This window comes from Triticum aestivum, chromosome 4A, assembly GCF_018294505.1.
Source record: "Triticum aestivum cultivar Chinese Spring chromosome 4A, IWGSC CS RefSeq v2.1, whole genome shotgun sequence".
Lineage (NCBI taxonomy): Eukaryota > Viridiplantae > Streptophyta > Magnoliopsida > Poales > Poaceae > Triticum > Triticum aestivum.
Window position 1 is genome coordinate 534783680 of NC_057803.1, and position 10271 is coordinate 534793950.

Genomic DNA, 10271 nt, shown 5'->3' on the forward strand with positions numbered 1-10271 from the left:
AGATCACCAGGGAATAAAAGGGGCACTTCCCATATTTTTCCAAAGTAAATAGCATGCCCAACATTTTCTTACCCATCTCTGTTTATTAAATAAAAAGAAAAAACAGAATAAGAAAAGAAAAAGACCGAAGTGCAGTGTGCACTTAGGCCTGCTAACTACAGTGAGGCCCAACCCACCTACCCCTCTCCTTCCTCCTCTATTCACAGAGGGGAGGTGGACGACGACCAGCCGCCCGTGGCCGCGATGGCCACATGCCGGCCATCCCGCACCTCCCCATCGTCTTCCCCGACGGATAAGGCCACCCGGCCCCTGCCAAACCCTAGTCGGCCCACATCCGCCTCCTCCCCCTTGCTCGTTCCCCTCTCCTCATGCGCTCGCTCCTCCCGAGCGCTACCGTCGCCGTGCGCCGGTCGACCCCGCGGCCACGGCGCCTCTCCGGTTTCGCCGATCTGTCCGGGAGCTCCGACGCCGTCAACCTTTTCGTCTGGTGCCGTTGGATCAAGTCAGGGAGCAGCGCGGCAACTACAATGACCCGTTCCCCTTCTTCAACCCGCGCCACGGCATCGCCTCGGTCTCCTTCGCCTCTACTCTTCTAAGCCCTCACCGGACCACCTTGTGTCCCCGCGGTGAGCTCCACATCCTCCCTCCCCTTTGCCTTGCTCGGTTTGAGCCGTGGGTAGCCGTTGCTGTGGCCGTGCCCCTGTTCCCCCGCTCGGCTCCGCCCCACATGCCGCCGGTCTGCTCCCATGCCCCTCTTCAGCGCACCCACGCCCGCGCCACGCTTGGGCCCCGCCCCCGCTTGCCACCATCGCGCATCTCCCCACACCCAACCCCGCTGTTGCGCGCTGCCCGTAGTTGCCGTTGGGCGTCGTCGCCGTCGTCGACGCGCTCGTAGTCGTCGACGCGCATGCCTCCTCTGGCCTCTTCGCACTACTCCCCCCCCCCCCGTAGCCGCTCCCTGCGCGCCCGCCTCGCCCCCTGCGCCGCGCCTGCTGCGCTCGGCCGCTGCGTGCCCTCGCCCTCCGTCCGTCCCGCCTACGTGCCACCGCCGCCTGGCCGCGCCTACCAGGGCCGCCGCCTGGGGCCTTCCCCTGCTCCTCACCCTTGTCGCGACCTCGCCAAGCTCCCGCACCACCTACGACTGTACACGTGCGTCACGCCGACGCACAGCCGCCGCAAGACCTCGTCTCCGGCACCCCGGCTGGCCACCCCCTGACCCCGACGACTGCCACAATGGATGCGTGACGTCGCCAGCTTCCCAACGCCGCCTCGCACGCGTAGAACGGGTCACCATAGCGATCTTCTGGCCAACTCCGGCGAGGAGCCGCCGCGAGAGGGTCGCTGGATCGACTCCGGCGTCGCCTGCTGATCTGTCCACCATGCAGCCCTTCCTGTGTCGTTGCCTGCGGGCCCCGCGGGCCCCTGTTGACTGGGTTAACCAATCAACATGCTGACTGGGCAGCCCCAGCCACTAACATGTGGGGGCCCCTCTGTTAATTAGTCTAATTTTTTTTATAAATAGAAGTAATTAGATTAACCTAAACACTCACTGACACCCGAGGCCCACACCCCTAATTAACCTATATTAGTTAGTTTAATATACTGTTAGACTAACAGAGGCTGACATGTGGGTCCCACTGGACCCACAGGTCAGGTTTGACCTGGTCAGCAAGTCTGTTGACTGCTGACGTCATCAGCACGTCATGCTGACGTCACATTGTCTTTTTTGTAATTTATTTAATTCCAGAAAATACTATAAAACTTTGAAAATTCATAGAAAATAAACCGTAGCTCGGATCAAAAAACTTTATATATGAAAGTTGCTCAGAACAACGAGGCGAATCCGGATACATAGACCGTTCGTCCACCACGCATCCCTAGCATAGAGAATACGCAACTTTCCCCCTCCGATTCATCTATCCGAAAACGCGAAACACCGGGGATATTTTCCCAGATGTTTCCCCCCTTCACCAGTATCGCCTAGTACTGCGTTAGGTCACCCCTGGCACCGTGTTTTGCCTTGTTATATTTTGTGATGCTTTGTTTGCCCCGTATTTACTGTTTCTTCCCCCCTCTTCTTCTCCGGTAGACCCCGACACGGACGTTGATGCGACTGGGTACGACTACATCCCCGACGACCCCTCCTTGCTAGAGCAACCAGGCAAGCAAACCCCCCTTGAGCATTCAGATATCGCCTATTTCTTTCCCTCTCATGCTTGCATTAGAACTGCTACTGCTTTCTATATGATCCTACTCTGATGCATAGCCTGTTGTTGTTACCTGCTTTTATACCTTACCTGCTTATCCTAAACTGCTTAGTATAGGTTGGTTAGAGATCCATCAGTGACCCCACCTTGTCCCAGTTCCTCGCTTATGTTCGATGACTCGATCAACGTGATCGACATCCAGGCCCCGACACCGCACATCACCCCCCTAGTTGTACGACTCTGCAGAGTTACCATCGAGTGCCGAGGGTGGAACCTCTTACATCACTCCTGATGAGATCTCTGTAGTGTAGCTATACGGTCGAGGTCATCGAGGGTGATTTCCTCCTTAACCACTTCAATTATGGCTCTGTCGTGCAACCCATCAAATGTGAACCTCATGGGTGGATCCTCTTACGTTCACCTTGATGATAACACTCAGGTTTCCCCTTGGTGTTAGACACACAATTACTATGGTTACTATGACTTTACACTGAATCATGTTACTAAAGACGGGTCGGCCCTGAGGGGTACCCGCGCGAGCTTAATAGCGAGTGATGTGGAGTCGGGTTGACCTGGAAGGTGCCCGCGAGATACTTACGAGGCGTGGTCAGGCATTCTTAGCCCTTGCCACAAGTACTCGAGACGGGGCTACGGGGTCAAATCTTTCATGAGTCTCTGCTTGTTACCGCGCATTACTAATCCACTACGATTTGGATATGTGATCCGAGGGGCCTCTGGCCTGATAGCACTAACCACCACGTGGGCATAGTATGGGCATTCTGCGTCGTATACATCAGCCGAAGCTTAATAGACGTTTGTGACTGAGCGGCGCGCGTCGGGTTGGACTGCGTAAGCACCTGCCTTTTTGAAGGAGGTAGCTAGGTCTGCTCACCAGCCGCCCACGCAACATGCAGGAGTTCCCTGGGCAATGGCCCATGACCCCTGGGGGCATAGGTTTAGTCTGGCGTGCTGTCCTCTCTATTAAGCCTAAGTCGGGTTGCGGCGTATTGTTTGGCTGAGGCCGGGCATGACCCAGTAAAGTGTGTCCGGCCGGAGTTAATTGAGCGTGGTGGGTAAGTTGGTGCACCCCTGCAAGGAAGAAAATATCTATCGATAGCCTGTCCTACGGTAACAGACACTTGGAGTTGTATCTCGATCGATACAACTAGAACTGGATACTTGAGATCAGAAATGGATATGAGACATGGTTATGATGAATGGATAGTATGGCTCTGGGATTTCTTTCTCGCGAGGAGTCGAGAAAGGATCTCTGGCTGAGGTTGATAACACTACTGCTACTTTACTTTATGCTCCTCTACTCCCTCATGTTGCTGCAAGATGGTGGTTTCCACAAGATGCTAGTCTTCGATAGGCTAGGCTTTCCCCTTCTCTTATGGCATTCTGCAGTTTAGTCCACAGATACATCCCATTTCCTTTGATACATATGCATACTTAGTTTAGATCTGGTGTTAGTCTTGCGAGTACTTTGGATGAGTACTCATGGCTGCTTTGCTACCTCTTCCCCCCCATACCCGATTGTTGCGACCAGATCACGGATCTCAGGAGCCAGATGACACAACTGATGACTATTGCTACCCCGAGGGTGCCTACTACTATGTGACGGCCGCTGATGACTTGGAGTAGTTAGGAGGCTCCCAGGCAGGAGGCCTTGCCTTTTCGATCAATGTTGTTTTTGTGCTAGCCTTCTTAAGGCAAACTTGTTTAACTCATGTCTGTACTCAGATATTGTTGCTTCCGCTGACTCTTGTGTATTCGAGCTTATGTATTCGAGCCCTCGAGGCCCCTGGCTTGCAATATAAAGCTTGTATTATTTTAATTTGTGTCTAGAGTTGTGTTGTGATATCTTCCCGTGAGTCCTTGATCTTGATCGTACACATTTGCGTGTATGATTAGTGTACGATTGAATCGAGGGTGTCACAAGTTGGTATTAGAGCCAACTGCCTGTAGGAATCCCCCTTCCACACTCCTTGGCCGAAGTCGAGTCTAGACATTACAAAACTTTTTACTAACATGGATGTGTGCCTAACGGGCCCACGTCGCCATTTGGGTGGTATTAGGATCTTTTATTCCTCGTCTATACTCTGGGACTCTGATCTCTCTTCTATTCGGGTTAAATGGTTTTACTAACTCGAACATTAGAATCTCGTGATCACATCCGCCCGGAGAGCCCCCTTATTTCAGATGATCACCTGCTGCATCAGTAGATTCCGAAGATACTCTACAATATTCTCTCGAGACTTTGTGCATGTTGCCTTTGCAATTCCCTGCCATCGAAATATCCTTGTGGATAACTACACACACTTGCCAATCTTACATTCTATCCCCTTGATCTTGTTATGACAAGATGCCCTGAACTGCTCTCCTTCTTCCGAGAATTCTTTGAGCTTACTGCCTTGGAGTTCCTTGTCATCTAAATACCCCTACGGATAACTTTGTGCACCTATCGAGTATCCACTCATCCTCAATTGATTCTTGTACTTCACAAACGTCTTCATAATACCATTCGTTCTTGTGAAAATCCTCAACAGCCTATTGTTCTTGAATTTCTTGCTTGCTTGCATTATGGTTAGTACCATAAGTCTAGTAATCTTATTGTTAGCCTTTGTCATTATCATTTTGAGTCTGTTAATACAAATGTTGCGAATGCTCGCAATCCTCAATCAGATCCTAGAATTCATCCTTTCGGCTCAGCCGTCATTTTAACATGTGCTGAATCTCGATCAATCAAATCGCCATCGATTGTACCCCTAAGGCTATTCTACCTATCCATCCCTAATCAGAGAATTGCTTCTCATCCCTTGTCTTGGAATTCATAATTCCTTTGCAATTGAGATTTGAGTTAGTCAGTTGTTTCTATGATCTGATCTCCTTGCATTCTTTCTTCCTCTGGTTGAATATTGATGCTCACATCAGATCCCTTGTGGACCACCAGACCCCTTTCTGGATTTTATCCGACAACATCCTTCATATTCAATAAGCTTGTGAGCCTTTCCTCGGATACATAATGCCTTTGGTAAATTGTATCCTCCGCTTTCTCAAGCATGCTCTACTACCGAGCTTGTGTTATTTATTCTTGAAATTTATGATATATGTTCCTAAGATGCCCCGATGGGTTGAACCTATGCCTTCCCTAATCTGTGTGAACTCGAAAGTTATGCGGGTTATACTCTACTGGCTTTTCGCCAGATAAAATTTCAATACTACAGCTTCATCAAGAACGAGAAGTAAAATGAAAGGTTATGCATTGTAGAAGTGGGAGTCGACCCTGAACCTTGTGTTCATGCCCACGAACACGGTGTGGGACTTATCATGAAAGCTTCTTGCAAGGATATTTAATCATTTGAATATTCTTCCGGTATCGTAAATTGGATCCCTTGCAGTTATGGTCCCGACCATATTTCCTCCTTGATCCCATTTACTGGGTAAGTTACAATTACTTATCCTCTACAAATCATTCCCTCGTCCAACCTCTACTCCGATTTACCTTCTGGCATTACACCTAGTACTTGATACTAGGAAGCTTTATACCCCATCACATCATTCCTAGCCTGATCGGCTATATTTTTATCATGTCAACTTTTTAACTGTGCTACCTGGTCCTTATGCCTGGAGAAACTTCCGACGATGAGCTAAGCTTACGTCGATTTTCCTCATCTTAGCATTTCACCTTGAACAACAAGCTTGACTTTGAGCTTGTGTCGAATCCATGGTTCTCACAGCCTTTCACTTCATCCTTCCTTTTCAGCTCGGTGACATCTTCATGAAATCTCTCGACCAATGTGTCATGATCATCATCAACATTCTGAGCTTTTCCAAGATATCAATCGAATTCATGGTAAAAAATACAATCCTTCCCCTCAATGATTTATGTCATCATCGACAACATTCTTGCCTTCCCCAACATAAACTGGTTCATATAATTTTGGAAATATATCCTTTTTGGCATGTCGATGGGTTGTGGCCGAGCCCGTCGGCCACACCCTCATCCTTTCCCTGCTAAAATTGTATGACTTATTTTCTAAGTTGTTTCCGATGGTTCCTTGGTGTATTCAAAGTCTGACCTTTGCTTGAAACCATGTCAATGCTATCTCGAAGCATGTCTGTGGTAATCCAATATCCAATAAGAACATTTGAAGCACGATACTAAATTTTCGTTATCAATTATCCAAACACCATTGTATGGGTAATGTCATGAAATTTCTTCCCCTTTACCTAATTGGTTATCTACTTACTATCCTGTCATGTATATCTTGCTCTGCTTGTCCTTGGGAAGGATATACCCCTAAAATATGTGTTTAAACACATTTTCCTTTCCATTGTTCTGTTTAATCTAAGAATTACATTTTCCTTTCCATTGGTTTGTTTAAACCTTATTGTGATCCATATTATATAAGTAGTAATATTTCCTTGCTTATATCAACACCTCATTGTATCTCTCTGCCAGTAAGACCCTATTACTATTGTTGATGACATTCCGGTAGCCACCAATGGACGAGAACTTTGCCTAATGGCCCGCCTCATTCAACGAGCAGGATAATGGTTCTCTTCGTCCCTCGCCCTTGGTACCAACGTTGTTGCCAACATAACTGATAGGCTACCCTCTGACATGCCTTGCTATCATAACCGTGCAAGATGCCAGCACCCTTCCTACTTTTAACCCACATGGTGGGCCCATAACCCACAGTTCCACAGGATCGAAACCTGACTCTCCTGTACCCTCTATTTCTAAGGTTATTCCTCACGCTTGGCTTTGTATCATGTCATGAGCCACCTTCCAAGAGATGATCTATTCCTGATGCTCTGAACTCCTTTCTCACACTTGGTTCAGGTATCAATAGTTTGTCCATCCGCTTGAAACTTCCTATTGTACATTAATACTTTGCTCTCGATGTTTTATTAAGTTTCAACTCGAGAGGTACTTCTGCCTCATTCCCTGCATTGTTCACCAGACAATTAACCCTATAAGGGTCAGTTCACCTGAAGTTACTCTTTACTTCCCCACTTAAATCTCGGGACGAGATTTCTTGTAGTGGAGGAGATTTGTAACACCCCGGGTGTCATGCTACAGTAATCACCTGTTGATGGTGCCATGTCGTCACTGTTACTGTTGCTAATCTCACTTTGATTCAGAACCAATTCAAAATCAAATTTAAAATAAAGTCAAATAAATTATCTCTCCAAACAGTAAAAAATGTTCGCTGGGTTGCAAATATTCACTAACTAAATGTCATGAGTGATTCAACATCATTTGAGATAGCCAATTTCCCCTGGGAATTAAAGCAGTTCCAATTCAGCATTTTTAAATACTATCATATTTATGAAAAATCCCAAATGAATTCTTCTGGTCTCCAAAATATGTGTCGCACTGCCTAAGATCACCAGGGAATAAAAGGGGCACTTCCCATATTTTTCCTAAGTAAATAGCATGCCCAACATTTTCTTACCCATCTCTGTTTATTAAATAAAAAGAAAAAAACAGAATAAGAAAAGAAAAAGACTGAAGTGCAATGTGCACTTAGGCCTGCTAACTATAGTGAGGCCTAGCCCACCTACCCCTCTCCTTCCTCCTCTGTTCACAGAGGGGAGATGGACGACGGCCAGCCGCCCGTGGTCGCGATGGCCACATGTCGGCCATCCCGTGCCTCCCCATCGTCTCCCCAAGCGGATAAGGCCACCCCGCCCCTGCCAAAGCCTAGTCAGACCCAGATCCACCTCCTCCCCCTCGCTCGTTCCCCTCTCCCTCACGCGCTCGCTCCTCCCGAGCGCCACCGTCGCCGTGCGCTGGTCGACCCCGAGGCCACCGCGCCTCTCTGGTTTCGCCGATCTGTCCGGGGGCTCCGACGCCGTCAACCTTTTTGTTTGGTGCCATTGGATCAAGTCAGGGAGCAGCGCAGCAACTCCAATGACCCGATCCCCTTCTTCGACCCGCACCACGGCATTGCCTCGATCTCCTTCGCCTCTGCTCTTCTAAGCCCTCACCGGACCACCTTGTGTCTCCGCGGTGAGCTCCACATCCTCCCTCCCCTCTGTCTTGCTCGGTTTGAGCTATGGGTAGCCGTTGTTGTGGTCGTGCCCCTGTTCCCCCGCTCGGCTCCGCCCCACCTGCCGCTGGTCTGCTCCCACGCCCCTTCAGCGCACGCACGCCTGCGCGAGGCCACGCCGGCGCCACGATTGGGCCCCGTCCCTGCTTGCCACCACCGCACGTCTCCCCGCACCCAACCCCGCCGTTGCATGCCTCATCACCGTCGTCGACGCACTCGTAGTCATTGCCGCGCACGCCTCCTATGGCCTTTTCGCACTACTCCCCTTCCCCCCGGTAGCCGCTCCCTGCGTGCCCGCCTCGCCCCCTGTGCCGCGCCTGCTGCGCCCCGCCACTGCGTGGCCTCGCCCTCCGTCCGTCTTGCCTGCGTGCCGTCGCCGCCTGGCCGCGCCTACCAGGGCTGCTGCCTGGGGCCTTCCCCTGCTCCCCGCCCTTGTCGTGACCTTGCCAAGAACCTGCACCACCTGCGCCTGTATGTGTGCGTCGCGCCGACGCACAACCGCTGCAAGACCTCGTCGCCGACGCCCCGGCTGGCCACCCCCTGACCCCGGCGACTGCCACAATGGATGCGTGACGTCACCAGCTTCCCAATGCCGCCTCGTGCACGAAGAACGGGTCACCGTAGCGATTTTCCGGCCAACTCCGGTGAGGAGCCACCGCGAGAGGGTCGCTGGATCGACTCCGGCGTCGCTTGCTGACCTATCCGCCACGCGGCCCTCCCTATGTCACTGCCAGCGGTCCCCGTGGGCCCCTGTTGACTAGGTTGACCAGTCAACGTGATGACTGGGCAGCCCCAGCCACTAACATGTGGGCCCCCCTCTGTTAATTAGTCTAAAATGTTTTTATAAATAGAAGTAATTAGATTAACCTAAACACTCACTGAAACCCGGGGCCCACACCCCTAATTAACCTATATTAGTTTGTTTAATATACTGTCAGACTAACAGAGGCTGACATGTGGGTCCCACTGGACCCACATGTCAGGTTTGACCTGGTCAGCAAGTCTGTTCACTGCTGACGTCATATTCTCTTTTCTGTAATTTATTTAATTCCAGAAAACACTATAAAACTTTCAAAATTCATAGAAAATAAACCGTAGCTCGGATCGAAAAACTTTATATATGAAAGTTGCTCAGAACGACGAGACGAATCCGGATGCGCAGCCCGTTCATCCGCCACGCATCTCTAACATAGAAAACATGCAACTTTCCCCCTCCGATTCATCTGTCCGAAAACGCGAAACACCGGGGATATTTTCCCGGATGTTTTCCCCCTTCACCAGTATCGCCTAGTACTGCGTTAGGTCACCCCTGGCACCGCGTTTTGCCTTGTTATATTTTGTGATGCTTTGTTTACCCCGTTGTCGGTGTCAAAGCCGGCAGATCTCGGGTAGGGTGTCCCGAACTGTGCGTCTAAGGCGGATGGTAACAGGAGGCAGGGGACATGATGTTTCACCCAGGTTCGGGCCCTCTTGATGGAGGTAAATAAACCCTATGTACTTCTTGATTTATTCTTGATGATATGAGTATTACAAGAGTTGATCTACCACGAGATCGGAGAGGCTAAACCCTAGAAGCTAGCCTATAGTCTGATTGTATGTTGTCCTACGGACTAAAACCCTCCGGTTTATATAGACACCGGAGGGGGTTAGGGTTACACAAGGTCGGTTACAAAGGAGGAGGTATACATATCCGTATTGCCTAACTTGCCTTCCACGCCAAGTAGAGTCCCATCCGGACACGAGACGAAGTCTTCAATCTTGTATCTTCATAGTCCAATAGTCCGGCCAAAGGATATAGTCCGGCTGTCCGGAGACCCCCTAATCCAGGACTCCCACAGTAGCCCCTGAACCAGGCTTCAATGACGATGAGTCTGGCGCGCAGTATTGCCTTCGGCATTGCAAGGCGGGTTCCTCCTCCGAATACACCACGGAAGAATTTGAATACAAGGATAGTGTCCGACCCTGCAAAATAAGTTCCACATACCACCGTAGAGAGAATGAT